Source organism: Phascolarctos cinereus, unplaced genomic scaffold, assembly GCF_003287225.1.
Source record: "Phascolarctos cinereus isolate Bilbo 61053 unplaced genomic scaffold, phaCin_HiC Scaffold_1;HRSCAF=81, whole genome shotgun sequence".
Lineage (NCBI taxonomy): Eukaryota > Metazoa > Chordata > Mammalia > Diprotodontia > Phascolarctidae > Phascolarctos > Phascolarctos cinereus.
This window is the reverse complement of record NW_027555514.1, coordinates 275,756,966-275,774,996: the sequence shown is the minus strand read 5'-3', so window position 1 is coordinate 275,774,996 and position 18,031 is coordinate 275,756,966. Positions and strand designations below refer to the sequence as shown.

The following is an 18,031-nucleotide window of genomic DNA, read 5'->3' as shown; positions in this document are numbered from 1 at the left end:
AGGCGGAGGTCCTCCACCACCCTTTGTCCCATTAAGAATTCTTGTACTTTGCATCACCGCCAAGCCCCGACTGCATGCGTGGGGAGGGGGCACCTGCATGGTGTGGCCTCCCAACAAGACTGGTGTCCCCCACCCAGACACGCCATGGGGTAACGAGACAGTTGCCGCAATGTAGTTTTAAAGCGAGGAATTTCTCAGCCGCTGTAGCGGACGAGGGCCATGACTAAATTAGGCAGCGCTCATGATCCGCCTCCGGTCCTTGAGACAGTGAAGAAACAGGCAAAGGGAATAGGCAGCGGATGGGCTCGGGATTTCCCTGAGATGGAGAATTCCTAAATGAGGGGACTCTTTTACCGATGCCCAGAGCACTGAAAGGTGGGCCCGACCTAGCCAGGGTCACACAGCCAGAGTCAGAAGCTGAACTTGAGGACCTAGAAAGCCAATGTGTCGTCGAGGCTGCAGGCTCCCCACCTCTGCTCTACAATTAAGAGCCTTCCTTGCTCCCAGGCCTGCTCAATGCCAAGCCTTGTCTCAAAGAGAAAGAACGGAAAAAGGGAGAGACCCAAGGTACACCTTGAACCCTGCATAAGATGAGCCGAGGGAGATTGGGGAAGGATTATGGCTAAATCACAGCTTTGAGGCAGCTTTTAAAGGCTCCGGGAACGAGGGTTTGGCAGAATTTGTAGCTTGGGGGTGGGGGGGGGAGGCAGTCAACTTCACAGTGAAGGTCACTTGCTTAGCACGAATGCTGACCGTCATGTAGTAGGTGCTCAATAAAGAAGTGTTGTTAGTAACTTAATAAGTAAGTGTTCATTGATTGACTGGCGGGGACTGAGCACACCCCTGGGAGAGTCAGAATACCATGGCTGTGGCTTTGGAAGGGACCTTGGAAATGAACTGGCCCGATCTCCTCATTTTAAAGATGGGAAAACTGAGGCCAGAGAGAAGACATTATTTGTCCAATATCATATAGCTATTAAGTGGCAGAAACAGGATTTTGAAGCCCAAGGCCAAATCCAGTGCACCATGCCAGGCTTAATGGGGGAAAGAGATTTCCTCAGCTAACTGGATTGTTGCTGGGGAAAAGGGGGGGTGGGTTTACAGCATGTGAAAGCATGGGGATCTTGGGATTTGGGGTTACCACCAGAACCCTACTGGAGTCCTTGTCCTGTCTCTCCTTGCTATATTAGAAAAAAGCATGAAGTTGCTCAAGTCAGCTTCCCTGCTTTCTATCTCCCTCTCTGGTACCCCTCCTCACCACCTGGTGCCATCCTGGCTTAGAAAAAAGGATCTGAAACTCTTTGACATGTTAGCGAATGAGTTTTTAAACTACATTGGCTAACTGTCTGTTCTGTGTGAGGCGCTGTGGCAGGTGCAGGTGTCATCTCAACAGCGTGGGTGTTGTGATATGTTGGCAGACCACAGCCTACCATGCCAGGACGGGCAGCCTGGTGTAGTGGAGAGGGCTTCGGACACAGAAAGCAGGAAGACCTGTCTTCAGATCCCACCTTGGCTTTGGGCAAGTCACTTCCACGTTCTGGGCCTCAGTTTCCCCATCTGTAAAATGAGACGGTCTCTAAATCCAAGGTCCTGTGTCTGCCCACCCTGGGTGCCTCTTGTCCAGGTCTTCTCATAAAGTCCTCAGGGTGCTGGAGGGGGTCTTTCTCACTTTCCCTTAAAATCAGAGGATACTGATGGTGTACCCAAGTGGTGCCTCAGTCATCTGCAGATCTGGCGAGGACTTCAGGGGCCCCATACCTTAAGGGAATCTCCTACAACATGTTTCATAAATGGTCGTCAGGCTCCTGCTTTAAGACCTCAAGGAAGGAAACCCACCACCTCATGGTAGGAGGGCAGAGGGGATAGGGGAGGAGCCGGCTCTACTTGTGGACTGCCTTAATGGTTGGCAAAGTTCTGGGTTGAACCCTCTGGGGGCAGAGAGAACACATCTGATCCCCCTCCCACATGACAGCCTGCCAGACCCTCAGAGGTGGCGATCTCTTCTCCCCGCGTCTTCTCCTCTCTGGTCTATCATCATTCTTCCATTGGTTCTCACAGGACACAGAGTCGAGGTCCTTCCCCATCTTCGTCCTCCTCTGGAGGTTCTCCTTTGCCTTGGCCTAATAACCAGCCCAGGTAATACAGAGCGGTCCAGGGACTCTTCACTTTTTGTGGGTCATGGATCCCTTTGGAAGTCAGCTGATGCCTGTGGACCAATCTCAGAATAAAGTTTTTGAATGTATAAAATACAATATATAGAATAACAAGGAAACCAATGATATTAAAATAAAGTTCAACCAAGTTCAGAGACCCTTGGAAATCTACCTGAGGGCTCTCTGTGGATCCATAGACCCCCAGTTAAGAACCCTGATGGAGTTCATAGAACTATGTATTTGGAGGAAGGACCAGAGTTCAAATCCAACCTAGGTACATGACCCTGGGCAAGTCAATTTCTCAGCCTCAGTTTCTTCATCTGTCAAATGAAGGGGTTAGACCAAAGGGACCCTTCCAGGTCTAAATCTGGGATCTCTTAGTACCAGGTAGATCAGCACCTTACCTGCAATTCTGTAGTCATGGAGAGTCATTGGGAACACTCCAAGGGGAAGGATTTACCTAGGGTCAGAGACCAGGACTTGAACTCAGTTTTTCTTAGCCCAAGACCAGCTCTCTTCCCTCTGTGCCACCTTGCCTGGCAAATCAAGATCTTTTTCAGAACAAGAGGAACAAAGAATTGGGAGGCAGTAGGACAATAGAAAACCACCCTCACAGCGAGAGGACATTTTCTCATCTGAAGAGCAGGAAGACCGCAGTTGCCATCGCCAACTCATATTGTCCCTCATCTATTGAACTGCACCGTTGTTTAGAAATCCTCAGCTCTCGATTTACACCGTAAAGTGAAGGTGGTGAGACCACCTGCCTCCCAAGCTTGTTGTGCAGATCAAATGAGATATAATCTGTGAAGTGCTTAGCACACTAGTGCTAAGGCTGGCACAGAGCAGGTGCTATATAAAAATGCTTCTCTCCTTCCTCTATTGTTCTCACTTCTGGGAAAAAAGGAGGAGGAGAAAGGGAAGAGAAAAAGATGGAGGAAGAGGAGATGGAAGAGAGAGAAGGAGAAGGAAGAGGAGGAAGGGAAGGAGAGGAGGAGATGGAAGAGGAAGAAGAGATGGAAGAAAAAGAGGAGGAGGAAATGGAAAAGGAGGAGGAGGAGAATGCCTCCTCTGGTGTTTAAGATGAAAGTTCTGATGTCTAGTACAGCCACAGCTGCAGCTTGCTTTGTATATCTGTCCCCAAAAAACTATGTATGAGTCCAGTGTTTCGAAATCTAATGCTATTTTCCTAGTGACTTACACTGTGAGAGCTTTTAAAATCTAAATTTCTGATTGATCCTCAGTTGGCATTAAGTTCTAGAACTTTGGATTTCTGTTTTTGTTTTTGTTTTTTTAATTTCCCAACCATGATCCAGTAGTTGTGTGACTATGCAAAGGGTGTGTGAGCATCAGGAAACTCCCTGGTGTGGGCACCATCTCTGCCAGTAACAGTTCTCTTATCTCTGGGAAGACAAATCAGGGCAAGATGTCCCCTCCACGATGGCAAGAGACTTAGAGAATTGAGAATCACAAAGCTAGTATTTGACAGAGGCATGATTTGGACCCAGGTCTTCCAGGCTCAAAAGCCCATCATGCTATCCGTATCAATCTGCCTCTTGTTTGGAAATATTCTATTTTTGTTTTTGTTTTTGTTCCTGCCTGTGTTTTTATAGGCACAGGGAGCTTCTGGTGTGGGAATTCCATTCATTCATCCAAATGGGTAACTCCTTGACAATTTATAATCTTAAGAGATTTTCTGGGTCACTGAGAGATTAAATGATTTGTTCAGTGTCCCACAGGTAGTATGTATCAGAGGCAGGATTTGAATTCAGGTCTTCCTGGCCCCATAGCTAACTCTGCAACTTCTAGTCTCAGTTTCCTGGCATCACTAATGTGAAAATATGTTTAATAGGAATGTGTGTATATATAGATATCTATCTATCTATATCTATATGTATCTATCTATCTATCTATCTATCTATCTATCTATCTATCTATCTATCTATCTATCTACATATAGCCTATATCAGATTATGCACCATCTTGGGAAGGTTGGTGGCGAGCGAGGGGGAGAAAAATTTTAAAACTCAAAAGCATATAGAAGTGATTGTTGATAAATCAAAATAAATTAATAAAAAATTTTAAAAAAGAGTTTCCTGGGACAGTGAGAGGTGACGTGACTTGTCACTATATGTCAAAGGAAGGCAAAACTTGAACCCAGCACTTCTAGACTCATTTCTGTGTTCATCTGTAAATAGGCATTTCAATACAACTTTCCTGCCTCAGTTTACTCATCTGTAAAATGAGGTGGTTTGTATTTGATGACCTTTAACTTGCTTTCTATCTCTAAATCAGTGATCTTATGCTCCAGTGTCAGGTTTTCTTAAAGCCAGAGGAACACTGTTAAGGATGAAATAAAAGACAGTAATTTGTCATCTGTCGTCCCCCATTTGATTCTAGGTCTGTGATCCATAAGAAGGAACTCACTTATCTTATTCCCCCTTTTAGATTCCATAGTCTTTGACCCTCTTTCCATTTCTTCCCCTCCTTCCGACTCCTCTGGAGTCATGCGTGTGGACAGATTATAGTGCTTTGGTCTATGCTAGACTGCCATACACTCCAGAGTGCCATCTAATGTAATCGGGAAGTCTTTAACAAAATGAATAAAAATTCAGTAGGATACAGATAATGTTAACGTGTGGGTTTCTAGGTCAGCATGGCGCCAGCAGGGATCCTTTGGAGTTGGGCCCCACTGGTCCACCCTGATAGGAAGATGGTGTGCCTTCAGGCCAGCCCTCCCCTTTGCCAGCATCTTCCTGAGGAAGGAAGTCTCCGTCGCACTGGCTGCATCATCGTGGTGAGAAGCAGCAGCCTCTTTGGCTCGGGTTCCTGCAGCTGTCGGTCTGGGCCACAGCTGTGGAAAGGCATCCTTTGACGCAGAGAAGGCAGTCCTCCCCATGGGCTTCCCGATCCCAGCAGAAACCGTATTGCTACGTGGGCAGGAGGAGGGAGGACGAGAGGGTGGGTTAGCCAGACTTAAAGAAACCCCAAAGTTCTTTTCTTAGCTCCTCTGGAGTCACAACACCCTGGCTGGAGAGAGGTTTTTAGAAGGGATCGTAGGCTGGCTGGCTCTTGGGTGGCCACACCTAGGCCTGGGGATAGCATCTGTTTCAAAACCAACAAGCAATTGGATAAACATCTAGTGTTACGGAAGTGAGCCCTGTGCCCTGCTCAGGACACAATGATCCTACTATTCAAACCAATTTACGGGCCTTGGCAGGGTAATTGCAACACGGGCCAGCTTCCCCCACACATCCCCGCCCCCACACGGATGCACACAATTCCCAGCGTGGGCTGGAAAGATGACAGAGTCCAACCTGGGCCAAGATACTTCTAGTCCCCACACTCTTCTCCCGTATATAGATAGGACTGGGTATGAAATAAGACCTAAGTTCTGTTGGAATGTGTTGGCTTTTCAAAAAATCTTCTTCAGTTCTGAAGGGCTCATGAGGAAAAATGCTGTCCACTCCAGACAGAGAACTGGTGGACTCTGAGGACAGAGTTTTTTCACTTTCTATGTTTTTCTATATTCTATATATTTCTATATTCAGTTTGTATATTTTTTCACCTTCTGTATTTTTCTATATTCTGTATTTTCCTATAGTCTATATTTATTTTCTGTGTTTTTTTACTTTCTGTATTTTTCTTGCTTTTTTGATAACATGACTCATATGGAAATATGTTTTGCATGATTTCACATGTATAATTGATATCACATTATTTATCTTCTCCATGCGTGGGGAAGGGGTGGGAGGGAGAGAATTTGGAAATCAGAATGTTTTTTTAAAAAATGAATGTTTAAAATAAATAAATAATCAATCTGATGTGTTTTTTTTAATTAGTCTTTCTTCTTTACCTGTGCTATGTCCTGGATCCCTTTGGTAGTGAGGCTGCTGAAGCCAATGGGTCCCTTCTCAGAGTAATGCTTTTAAATACATAAGATAAAAGATGTAAGATTACAAAGGAAATTAATTATATTGAAGTATAATTATCCAAATATTTAAAAAAGTAAACAAAGGTTAAAAACCCCTGCTCTAAAGGGAGACAAGGAAGATTTTCCATTCTTTTTATATTTAAGCAATTTTCTTTCTTTTTATTCTGAACTTAACAAATACCAATAAAATGTCATTTCTACATGCAAAATGGAACAAAGAATTATGTGTAAAACCAAGAGTCTCTACTATGCATAGGTTGTTTTTTAAAGCTTTTGATATTGTTCAGTTATTTTTCAGTCCTGTCCAACTCTTTGTGGCCCCTTTGGGGTTTTCTTGGCAAAGATGCTGGTGAGGTTTGCCATTTCCTTCTCCAGCTCATTTTACAGATGAAGAAACTGAGGCAAACAGGGTTAAGTGACTTGCTCAGGGTCACACAGCTGGTTAAGTGTCTGAGGCTAGATTAGAACTCAGGAGGAAGAGTCTTCCAGATTCTAGACCCTCCATCCTATCCATGACACCACCTATTAAAGCTTGAAACTGCACTGAGCATTTTGGGATACCGTGTACATAATAAATTTAACATTCTACTTTCAAAGCTGTCCTTCTTCTCTGAATTTCCTTTTGTACTGTCCTCTTCAAGATTTTAATTTTTGGAAAGGGACTGAATTGCAGGGAAGCCAGGGATTGGGGTTAAAGAGCACAGGATTGGGAGCTGGAAGTCTAGCGGGGCCTAGACTGAGTTCAACTCTGGCTTTGGATGCTTCCTAGCCATGAAAACCTCAGCAAATCACTTCACCTCTGTCTGCCTCAGTTTCCTCAGCTGTAAAATAAGGATCATAACAGCACCTGCCTCCCAGAATGTTGTATGGATGAAATGAGGTAATATCAGTAAAACACTTAGCTCAGTGCCTGGCACAGGGTAGGTACTTTATAAATTCTTGTTTCCTTCCTTTGTAGCAACCGTAGTTACTAAACACTAGGAAAAGAAAGTTCTCACCTCCCAAGTCCTTGGCCCTCTCAAATGGTTCAGTATCAGAAAGCTCTAATGTTATGACATTAACAAACAGACACGGCCATCTCCTTATCTGCTGTGCCCCTAAAAACCACGCTGCTGGTCCTTCATTTTTGAAGAGGCCCAGTGGCATCATGGGGTGATGTCTCCACTTGCCGGTGAATTGGATTTAAGTGAGGCAGAGCCGTGCAGGGTGCCAGCCTCACTCTCTCCTCCTGAAATCTATCAATGGACTCCACGTGATTCATGGATCCAAGACCGCGTGTATTAAATACTACATGCCAAGTCCCACACTAAACACTGGACATACAAATAGAAAAGCAAAGACTGATGCCCCCCTCACGTCGTGGAGTTTACATTTTAATAGGGGGAGACAACACACATATCGGGGTGTGGCCAGGAGGGTGGGGCACTTTGGTCCAAGATGGTAAATGGGCCTCTAAGGAGGAAAGGGAACACCCATTTGGGAGCAGGGGCAAAGTGGGTTTGATCATTGTTCTGGAACCAGAAGGTTGTGTGGAGTCCATAGCAAGATGGTGGGGAGCAGGGAGTCAGAGGAAGCTAGCCTGGGGCCTGCTGGGTCACTGCCTCACTGGAGCTGGAGCCCCATGATGCTTTTGGCTCTTAACGATCAATGACTCCTATTTAAATAAAATTCAGGTTAAGCTTCTCTCTCTTATCAGGGTCATCAAATATTCTCAATTTACTTTGCATGCTGAACAAGTCGAGTAAAACAAATCGTCAGCTTGAGAGCTTCTTATTTCAAAGGAACCAAAATTTTTATGAGCCAACAGATATACAGATGGCAGTATGAACCAATAAAATTTAACTTGGTATATAGACAAGGATGTGTGGTAAATGTTTGACAACAGGCTCTCTTAAAATCAAAAGACACACACATGCAACTCACTTTTAAGACTAATCTGCATTATCATTTTCTCCATCGTTCTTTTTTTTTTTTTTTTTGGCTTTTTGGTGAGGCTATCAAGGTTAAGTGACTTGCCCAGGGTCACACAGCTAGTACGTGTCAAGTGTCTGTGGCCAGATTTGAACTCAGGTCCTCCTGACTCAAAGACTGGAGCTCTATCCACTGCCCCATCTAGCTGCCCTCTCCATCACTTTCTTAAGTCTAGACAATCAACACAAAAATGAACCAAGATTTGATTTGGAGGCTTTGTCAATGCTCATACTTAGAATTTAATCATCAGCTCTCAAACTAGTGTGGGCTGGCTTCAGCACAATCCTGAGTATAGCTCAAGAGGCATTGAAATAGATAGAAATATAGAAATAGCATCAAAGAATCTTAGAGCTGAAAGGACCTTAGAATTTGCCCAGCCCTATGCCTTTTGAGGGGAGAAGTCTGGGTCCCTTTTAGCACTGAATCTATGAGCCTATGTGCTGGAAGGAGCAGAGATTATCTTTCTTTTTATTAATTATATCCCCAGCACTTAGTAGAGTCCCTGACACATAGTAGGTGCTTAACTAATTTTTATTGAATTGGAGTAAGATCAGTTGAAGGGAGTGGGAATCTTTAGCTTAGAAGAGTGTGAGGGGGTATAGGATCATAAGAGAGAAGGATCACGCTTATATTGTATATACAGAATTCAGATACAAGGATGGGAGTTACATTGAATCAGGTTTCATCTTAATAGGAAACACAATTTTATACTAATCAAAACTACACACCCCCCCCAAAAAAAACCCTGGAATTTGCTACTTGGATGAGCTCTCCATCCTTAAAGGTATTTAAGCTGAATGGATAATTTTCTAGTATGGCAACTAGGTGGCTCAGTCAATAGAGTGCCAGACCTAGAGTCAGAAGAATCCACCTTCATAACCCTCAGATCCTTACCAGCTGTGTGACCCTGGGCAAGTCACTTAACCCTCTTTTGTCTCAGTTTCCTCATCTGTCAAATGAGCTGGAGAAGGAAAGGACAAACCACTCCAGGATCTTTGCCACAAAAACCCCAAATGGAGTCACGAAGAGTCAGACACAACTGAAAACAACTGAACAACCACAAAAGTCTTCCAGTCTGATACAAAGGTGGCTTGTCTTCAAGGTAGGATTGGTGTGGATGATCTTTTGAACTCCAGGAGGTGTGTTCTGCGATGAATGAACGAGCCACCATTTATCATGTGCCTACCACAGAGGGACTTTCACCAGGAAGTCTCTGTGATCAAAGAGGACAAAAACTAGGAGATAAGATGTGCACACACAGAGAAAGATAACTGGCCATTCAAGGCAGGCTTTGTTCAGAGCCAGATGGTTTATACACAAGAGTTCCAAGATCATTATCCAGGCTAGTCTGCTCAGGAAAGAGACAGAATTTGGTCTGAAAAGGCCATAGGAGCTGGGAGGCGAGGTGGTATGGTTGAAAGAGCCCTGGTTCCTACGTCAAACGATGTGGGTTCAAATCCCATCTCAGGTGCTAACAATCTGCGTGACCTTGTGCAAGTCTCTTAACCTCCTACCCATCAAATGAGGGAGCTGGTTTAGACATTCTCTAAGACCATCCTCCCTATGAGACTTCGGACAAGACGCTAACCTCCTTGGGACTCAGTTTCCTGCTCTGTAAAATGAGGGGGTGGGTAGGCTAGGTGACCTCGGAAGTCCCTTAACCTTGATCGCCTCACCAAAAGCAAAAAAAAAAAAAAGAGTGATGGAGAAAATGTTAATGATAATGCAGATTAATCTAATGGTTATTGGTTGGTTTTTGCTGTTTGTGCTCAAAGAGGACCAAAATGACTCCAGTGTGTCCGCGCCAAGGTGCAGCGTGTCCGACTGTGGCTGATCAGACCAGTGTGAGCTCAGAAGGCTCTACCATGGTCGAGCATAAAGAATCCCCGTGACCATTTGAGAGTCAGAGGTCTCTAAATGCGCACATCTCACATTTCTTCTATCTACTGCCGTTCTGTTTTGGTCATAGAGCATGGCGCCTTCTCTGATGCACGGCGTGCCACGATGGGTAGTCCTGTGCCAGTGTCTCACAATCAAGTCCAAAGTTCTTCAGAGACACCTTGAGAGTGTCCTTGTACCACTTCTTATGACCACCATATGAGAACTTGCCTTGTGTGAGTTCTCCATAAAATGGTCTTTTAGGCAAATGTACATTTGATATTCATGCTCTGCTCTGCTCACTCCCCCAGAGCCAGACTTTGAACCACCTCCGCAGGGCTGCAGGGAGAACCACTGAGGGCTTGGGCATTTTTCTTCTCTAGCGCCACCAGCTCTGCTCTCCCAATTGTCAGGGCTTTGAGACTGGTGTCTCAGTTCCACTTAATAACAACATGCGAGAGTTTTTAAAAAGAGAAAATTCCTTCAAAGACGTAACAAAAAATATACATAAACATTTTCCCCAATGCCTCAGTGACCAAATGAGATATTTGTGAGGCAGTTAGCCCGGTGCCTGGCGCACATTAGGTATATAATAAATAATTGTTTCTGTTTCTTGCTTATTCCCCAAGAGTGAATAAGGCAAAAGGGGAAGTAGCTGAAATTGATAGGGCTCTAGAGCTGACCAGAACCAGTTACAGAATGTCTCCACATGCTCCCCGGGCTCTATCTACAAGGCACATGTCATGATGCTCTTAGAAGCAAGCTCCCTAACATCCTCTGCGTGGAAAGGCTGCATTGGCTGAGCAAGCTGATGGAGTCTGGGCATATGCCGGTCCCCTGTGACACTGTTCTCCTCTCCTATGAGGCGTTCCTAGTAGACCAGATGAACTTCTAATGGACCTGTCAGAGGCTCTCTTATTCCCAGGCTCCTCTCCCTCCAGGCCCACCTTCGAGAGTGGTTTCCTATCTTCCCCCCTACTTGGCTGTCTCTGAAAACAAGCACACAAAACCTCCTTTTTGTTTTCTAAGGTTTTTGACAGCCTGCAGTTTGGGGAAAACAGATAAAGGATGGAAAATCACAGACAACAGGGGACTTTGGGAAATTGCAAGCAGTCTTAGAAGAATTAAGGTATTAAGAGATTTAAGGTATTAGATCCCTCCATTCTTCATTAAAATGGAATTGGTGCTAGGCCTATTCATTGTGTTCATTCTTCACTATTTGAACAACTTCTCCTCCTCCTCTTTCTTCTTCTTCTTCTTCTTCTTCTTCTTCTTCTTCTTCTTCTTCTTCTTCTTCTTCTTCTTCTTCTTCTTCTCCTCCTCCTCCTCCTCCTCCTCCTTTTCCTCCTCCTCCTCCTCCTCCTTTTTCTCCTTCTTCTCCTCCTTTTCCTCCTCCTCCTTTTCCTCCTCCTCCTCCTTTTCCTCCTCCTCCTCCTCCTCCTCTTCCTTCTCCTCTGAGTTGCCTTCCTCTGGACATGTTCCAACTTATCAATATTGCCTTTGTAAAATGTGGAACCTAGAGTGAACACAATACTCTGGATGTGGGCTGACCAAAACAGAAGACATGACGATTATCCCATCCCTGCTTCTGTATGCTGGGCCTCTCATGATAAAGCCTGGGATGGCAGCCATAACAGCTAATTTAGCATATAACTGAAGGACTCATTCCACATAGCTAGAGTCAGAAAAAGGATTTGAACCCAGGTCTTCCTGGGGAAGGCTGGGAGCAAAATGAGTCCTTTTGAACTGCAGGCTATTCAAACCTGATGACCTGTTGTCTAACCATCTTACTCTCATCCTGTGTTTTGGAGGATGGTATATCGGAAGGAGGCAACCAGCAGTTATTAAACACCTTCCATATGCCAGGCATTATACCAAGCACCTACAAATACTGTGTCATAACAACCTTAGGAAGTAGGTATTCCTATTATCCCCATTTCACAGTTGAAAAAAACTGAGGTAGAGATTAAATGACTTACCCAATGTTAACCCAGCTAGTGTCTGAGGCAGAATTTGAACTCTAGGAAGCCCAACACTCTATCTACTATGCCACCTAGCTACCTCTAAATAGCACTAAGCCCATTCTTGTAGCATCTGGTGAAGGAAGGGAAAGAGGGCCCCTCTGGAGTAGACCCCGGGACGTGTTCCTGGGGAGTTCTCCAAGATCCCGACCAGCTCCACGTCTGTGATTCTTCGGTCCTACGAGTTTGGAGCTTTGGGAGAAGAAGAGCTTGGCCAGAAGCTCACTGGTATACAGTTCTTTGCACCCTCTAAATCTTGGGGCCCTGGGCAAAACCTCTGTTGCTGCACTAATGTGGTGTCTGCTGCAACCACTGTCAGCAAAGAAAGTGGTCATTAGGCTTTATGTGCGCATGAGTGTGAATGTGTGTGTGTGTGTGTGTACACAATGCATAATGTACCCTGTGTAGAGAACACTAGTAACTTTTGGTTTCTTTGTTGAAAATAATGTTCCTCCATGTGTATAATGTGCAAATGGAAATTGATAGAGCAGGCAGGGATAGAGCACTGAGCTTGGAATCAGGAAGACTCATTTTCCTGAGTTCAAATCTAGCTTCAGACACTCACTAGCTGCGTGACCCTGGGCGAGTCACTTCACCCTGTTTGCCTCAGTTTCCTCATCTGTAAAATGAGCTGGAGAAGGAAATGGCAGACCACTCCAGTATCTCTGCCAAGAAAACTCCAAAAGGGGTCACAACGAGTCAGACAGGACTGAAAAAACCGAACAACAAAGCCTTAGATGAATCCATGAATCCCTTCTGCCATCCCAGAGAAATCCGTTCATTCCTTTTCTCACATTCTGTACAACTCTTAGGATCATACTCCTCCTCTCCCTCCCTCAATAAACTCCAGTGATTTATTCTGACCTCTAGAATCAGACATGAACTCCTTGATTTGACATTTAAAGCCATTCACAACTTGGTCCCCTTCCTTTCCTTTCCTTCTTACGCCTTATTCCCTTCCAGGCATCCTACAATGCAGCCATACCACTGGCTTCTCCTCCATCCCCCATCTCCTACGTCTTGGCACCAGCTGTCCGTATGCCTGGAATGCCGTCCCTTCTCCCCTCTGCCTACTGGCTTCTCTGGGTTCCTTCAAGACTCACCTTCTGCGGGAACCCTTTCTTGGTCCCCTGTGTCCCACCCCCAGCCGCTAGGGCCTCTCCATCTAAGGACATCAGCTGTCTGCTTTATTTGTATCTTGTTTATGCCAACACACATACGTGGCCTTGTGGATAGAGTGCTGTACTTGGAGTCAAGAAGACCTGGGTCCAGATCTCTCCTCTGACACTACCCGTGTGGCTCTGAGGTGACCTCCCATTAATTCTGTTAGTATTTTCTCCAGATCTGTTTATGTTTATGTTGTCTCCTCCATTAGAATACATACTTCTTGAGGGCAAGGACTTTCCCCCATTTATCTCCTGCACTTGGGGTCAAGAGTGGCTCAGATCATAGCAAACACTAATTTAATAAATGCTTATTGATTGATTAGAAGGGACTTTGGAGGTCGCTTAATTTAATTCCCTCAGGGTAGCTAGGTGGCGCAGAGGATAGAGCACCGGCCCTGGAGTCAGGAGGACCTGAGTTCAAATCTGCCCTCAGACACATAACACTTACTAGCTGTGTGACCCTGGGCAAATCACTTAACCCGAATTGCTTCACCACAAACAAAAAATTTAATTCCCTCCTTTTACAAACGAGGCAACTGACTGCTTGCTTTGGCAAAATTAGAACAACAAATTAGAACAATAAAATTAGAAAGATAGAGAAGATTAGCATGGCCCCTATGCAAGCATGACATGCAAATCTGTGAAACATTCTAGATTTTTAAAAAATAAAACACTTGAGGAAGCTAGGTGGCACAGTGGATAGAGCTCCGGCTGTGGCCCACTTGGTTGTGATTTCCTGGTAAATCACTTGTTTTCCTTCTTGTCCAATCAGAAGACCATACTCTTAGATAAAGAAAACCAAAGTAAAGTCATCCAGACTTATCTTGGCTTCAGCTATCATCCCTTCTGCCCCCAGGTGCATGGGATCCAGGGCTAACTTCAAACCCCTCCTCCAGTTTGGCATTTAAAATTCTTCCCAACGTGGCTCCTGCCTCTCCTTACAAGGTGGTGATACGTTCCTCCCTTTCACACAATTCCAATCTACTTGATCCACACACTGGTCCCGCTACATAATTTTCCATCCCTCCATCCCTTTGCACAGACCAGGGGTGGGGACCCCTTCAAGGGATTTGTTCTGTGAAGTTTGGATTCAGTCAAAGAGCTGTACTGGAGGATCTAGAGGGCCATACGTGGCTTTGAGGCTGCAGGTTCCCCACCCCTGGCATAGGCTGCCTCCCAAGCCCAGACTGACGCTCCCTCTTCACCTCTGCCTTTTAGTCAGTGTTTGTTCTTTAGTCATTTTTCAGCTGTGTCTGACTCTTCTTGACCCCATTTGGGGTTTCCTTGGCAAAGATCCTGGAGGGGTTCGCCATTTCCTTCTCCAGCTCATTTGACAGATGAGGAAACTGAGGCAAACAGGGTGAAGTGACTCGCCCAGGGTCACACGAAGTGAGATTCTGAATGTCATGAGATCATAGATTTAGAGCTGGAAGGTACTTCAGTGCTCATCAGTCCAACCCCCTCACTTTACAGATGGGGAAACTGAGGCACAGAGAGGCTAGGTGAACTTCCCAAGATTTATACAACTAGTAAGCTGGTAAAGTGGGATTTCAACCCAAGCACTTAACATAGTTCCTGGCACATAGTAGGCACTTAATAAATGCTTGTTAACTATTATACACACACACACACACACACACACACACACACACACACACACACTTAGGCTCTTCCAAAATTCTTAGTGTGGTTTTAAGCAAATTAAGAATAAGTTGAAGGACCAAGCCTTGTCAATTGATGTAGTATACTGTTTTACCTATTAGGTGAAGAAAATAAAAATAGTAGAATGAAAATTTTTATTTCGAAGTGAAATGATAACATCTGCTTGTAATTATTTACACTCAAAATGAATTAGCAAGGCAGTATTTAGTATTATTATAGTAAAATTTGGTAAAATATATTATAGTAAAATACGGTGCAGTGGATAGAACAGGCCTGGAGTCAGGAAGACTCATCTTCCTGAGTTCAAATCCAATGTCAGACACTGACTAGCTGTGTGACCCTGGGCCCTGTTCGCCTCAGTTTTCTCATCTACAAAGTGAGCTGGAGAAGGAATGGTAAACCACGCCAGTATCTCAAATGAGGTCATGAGCTGACATGACTGAACAACAACATGGTAAAATCCTTAAAAATTTATGGTAAAATTATTTTTAAAAAATTTCTCATCAATTGAAATGCCTATTCTTTTCTAATTTTAAAGCTTAAAAGTGCACTAAGACTTTTGGGACATCCCGTCTCTACTAAGGATACATTCCAAATGCTGGTAAGGCTGTGGAGAGCTAGCTACTGAGCACACTAATCCCATGATGTGGGAGGAGATCCAGAACAAAACCAGTCCGTTAAATAATTTGGTTCTCCCCTGTTAAATGCGAAGGACTTTGTATAAGACTCAACTCCTTATTCTGTGTGTTTAGTCAGTTACTTGTCTTTGGTGAAAGAAAGACAGTTAATAACAGTGGAAAGCTCATTGGTTCTAAGACCTGGATTTGAACCCCATTTCTCCTTCTTACTACCAGGGTTACTTTGGAGACGTCACTTCCTCTCCACGGTCCTCGTGGCTCCCCAGCTATAAAATGATGGGGTTGGATTAGGGCAATCAATCGATCAGGGGATTTATTAAGTGCCTACTGTGTGCCAGGCCTCATACTGGGCAATGGGGATACAAAAACAAAGAATCAACCACCTGCCCTCAAGGAGCTTCCATTCCACTATGGTAGACCACAAATACATCTATGTTGTTGTTGAGTCATTTTCAGTTGTGTCCGACTCTCTATGACCCCATGTGGGGTTTTCGTGGCAAAGATACATGAGGAGTCTGCCACTTCCTTCTCCAGTTCATTTTACAGATTAGGAAACTGTATAGATACAGATATACAGCATGAACGTAAAGTACAAATAAAGAAATATATAAAAAGTGCATATGAATAATATAGAAAGCCTTTAAATACGAGAGAGTTTGGGAGGAAGTGTGCTTAGCAGTTGGGGGGGAGTCAAGAAAGGCTCCATGTAGGAAGTGGTGCCCAAGCCCCATTTAATGGAAGAGAAGGATTCTTATAAGTCAGAAGTAAGGAGGGGGAGCGTTCCAAGCATGTGGGACAGACACTAAGCTCTCTTCCAACTCTAAATCTATGGGAAACTTGATAATAAGTGAAAAGTTTTATGTTTCCTTCAAATTCAAGAATAATTGCGCTACTTAGCAGCCTGGCCATGATCTCAGTTTAAGCCAGCAGATGGCAGGCCGACACCATCCCGGTCTTCTGTCACCCCCATGCTCCCCTTCGTCCACCTCGCGGCTAACTGCCAGTCTGTCTTTCATTGTAACAAACAGCAAGGCTTCTCTCCCCATCCCCCACTTTCCAGAAGTATAGACAAACTCTCTGAGCCAGGAGGGAACCTAGAGGACATTTTTTCCAATTTCTTCACTTTACCAATAAGGGAAACTGAGGCATGAAGGCATTTAGGAATATTGGTGGTAGTGTCTGTCTTCCTCAAATTTAATTTGGATTATTCCTACAAGGAGCAAATTAATGACCTGGAGTTTACAGGCATTTCACGGGCATTAATTCAGTTTGCTCAGACTGAAAATGTTTTTCTAGCTCTTTGTATCCTCAGCATCTAACAGTGCTGGGTACATAAGAGGTGTTTAATAGCTACTTATTATAAGTGGGATGGAGAAAGGAAATAAATGCTTGTTAACTGAAAAAAAATATAAATTAAAAACACTTGTTGATTGATTATTGAAAATCCATGGTTAATTTAGCAAGCTCAGTTCAGTAGAATGAACAAGATATTAGACGTCAGAAGATGTTGATCCTTGTCTAGAATTTGCCACTGACTTGATCTATAATCTTGGACAAGTCACCCCAGCTTTCTAGGTTCTCTCTCTGCTTATAAAATGGAGATGGTGTGTTAGTTACTTTTACTGATCTCTCTCTCTCTCTCTCTCTCTCTCTCTCTCTCTCTCTCTCTCTCTCTCTCTCTCTCTCTCTCTCTCTCTCTCTGTTTCTCTCTCCCCCCCGACTCTCTCTTTTCTCTCTCTGTCTCTGTCTCCTCTCTCTGTCTCTGAATCTCTGTCCCCCTCTCCTCTCTGTCTCTCTCTGTCTCTCCTCTCTGTCTCTCTCTGTCTCTCTCTCTCTCCCCCTCCTCTGTCTCTCTCCTTCTTTGTTTGTCCTTCTCTCTCAGAGGTTCACTTACAGAACTGCAAAGCCTTTGAGCCTCACCAAAGCCCTTTGAGGTAGGTATAATCTGAGATAGGGAGAGATATTTTACAGATGAGGAAACTGAGCCTCAGAGAGGTTGAATGATTTGCCAATCACAGGGCTACTGTCGGTACAACATAGAGAATTAAAGTCTACCGGGGGGGTACAGTACTCTTTCCCCAACCTTTAGATTCTATTTGGAATACTGGCGAGGAGTGTTGAGGAGTCCTTAAGGATTCTCTACATCACACCTAGCTTAGCCCCAAAGTCCCCAGGCAGAGAAAGCCTTCATCAGTGCCATCCTCCTATGCGCCAGTTGAGGGCAGTAAAGACACACGGCGGAGGGTCAGAAATGGGACCAGTTTTTAGACATTCAGAAGAGGACCTGTGTGACCATGTAGCCTGGTGTTATCATTTTTACAGAGGGGAAAACAGAGGCAGATCTGGGGCTCCCCTTTCCTGATTCATCCTGCCCTCAGAGTCTTACCCGGGTTCATTACTTTTTTCTTTCACAAATAGTAGGATCACAGGATTATAGATTTAGAGGTAGAAGACATCATTTGTCCAACTCTTTTACTTTATAAATGAGAAAGCTGTAGCCCAGAGAGGGGGGATGACTTGCCCAAAGCCAAACAGCAAGTGTAAATGTCAGGATTGGAACCCTGGTACAGAAGAAAGAACCTGAGTTAGATTCCTGACTTTGCTATTAATT

General features: G+C 44.4%; 1 non-coding gene across 1 annotated transcript; it reads left to right on the top strand.

The window, feature by feature from the left end:
- The first annotated feature begins 13,675 nt into the window (after positions 1-13,675).
- Positions 13,676-13,780, top strand: LOC144455164 (U6 spliceosomal RNA). The gene has a single exon (XR_013483874.1). It is a non-coding gene; the product is annotated as a U6 spliceosomal RNA (small nuclear RNA).
- Positions 13,781-18,031: the final 4,251 nt, after the last annotated feature.